This window comes from Temnothorax curvispinosus, unplaced genomic scaffold (genome assembly GCF_003070985.1).
Source record: "Temnothorax curvispinosus isolate PA1 unplaced genomic scaffold, ASM307098v1 QBEX01008647.1, whole genome shotgun sequence".
NCBI lineage: Eukaryota > Metazoa > Arthropoda > Insecta > Hymenoptera > Formicidae > Temnothorax > Temnothorax curvispinosus.
The window spans coordinates 39,956-41,668 of NW_020218427.1; positions in this window are offsets into that span (position 1 = coordinate 39,956).

The following is a 1,713-nucleotide window of genomic DNA, read 5'->3' on the forward strand; positions in this document are numbered from 1 at the left end:
GTGGTACTATTTCGTAAATATTTCTACAAAAAAATAACTATTTCTACAAAAAATTAAATATTTCAACAAAAATGTACAAATTTCTATTTCTACTTAAATTTTGTAGTTATTCATAGAAATTTTTTCCGCCAGGGATGGCCATTGAAAAAACATTTATACGTGTGTTTCGTTTTGAAGAACTTTCTGAACTGGTGCACATCAATGATGCAATTAAGTTAGAGTAAGACAAGTGTAATTTTGTTTTACTTCAACTTATTGCACGAATGTGCACCAGTTCAGGAATTTCTTCGAAAAAGAATAGACGTCATAGATGCTATATGCATTAAGCTTCTAGAACATTCTCACGCATGTCTCTAAGACGTCATAAACGACATAAACATGTTAAAAAAACGTCAAAAGTAGGAATTTTAAGAATCACTGTAATGAGTCAAAAAAATCAATTTTTTGCATAAATAAATAGTATAAAATTTCAAGAACATATTCCCAAAGCATTATCGTCGAATTCGTAAAATTGACGAAACTACAGCCTCTTTAGGTCTTTAGTGAACGCTGTGGATCGATACAGCAGAAGTACGCTGTACTGACTTTGCAGTGTCCTCGGCATTTTATCCTTGTGGGAACAAAAAAATTCTTTATACCTGCCTAGACCCTCAACTATTTTGTTTGACCCTACATCTGTTTATATTTATTTGTTAGTATTTTTGTGTGTATGTGTATGTGTGTATGTGTGTGTGTACCTTGGAAATCACTAAAGAAGTTCGAACAACCAAGAGAATGACGAAAACTGCCGAACAGGAGTCTATACGAGGAAGAGAAAGGCATTTTATATAGACCTGAAATATCGGATTGAGCGTTATTTAACTGTAAGTATCGTGGAAATATCAAAAACTTAATTTCTTTATTCAACTGCGATTCTTTTGACCCGCCATATTGAATCCGCTATTTTGAATTTAAAAAATCTGATCATCTGAATATCAGATTCGGATTCAGCGACCTCAAAAACCTTTATACTAAAATCTTCATGCATTTCTACGATAACAAAAAAAAACTTTAAACGCGTTTTTCTTAAAACTACTTTTTCCAACTTGGTGTGCAGAACAACTCAAAAAGTAATCAATTAAATAATTGTTGCCACGTACGATTCGATTCCTTACAATTTTCTCCAAGGATTGAACCTACCGCTACATTTTATTGTTTATTTATACCATTTCTATCAACAATAGAAGATTGATTTTTTAATAAAAAAAAATGTCACTTTTCTTACGATTGCTTTAACTTCTTCAATTTTTCATATTTTTATTTGCAAATAGGTTCAATCCCCGCGTAATTGATTAAACTGTAAAGAAAATTTTGGTTTTTTTTGCTTTCAGATATAACTCAGCTTGTTGCTACATTGCACACCGATAACCGTTGCGCTACCGACATTGTACCACAATGTTGTACGCCAACACGATAAAAATTAATAAAATTGAAAAGAAAATCTTTTTCTTCTTTAAGAATGCCTGTTTATATCACAAAAAAATTAATCCAATATCACTTATAGTTTTCTTAAAAAAATTTCAAAAAAATCATTATTTTTCGCCCGGCTACAGTAGAATCCACCCTTAATTGTCTTTATCTAAAATGTCTTTATCATTAAAACCAAACGTTTCTATAATAGTTTTTGAAACGTTATTTTATCGGAAAAGAAACGTTCCATCGAACGTTTTTCGA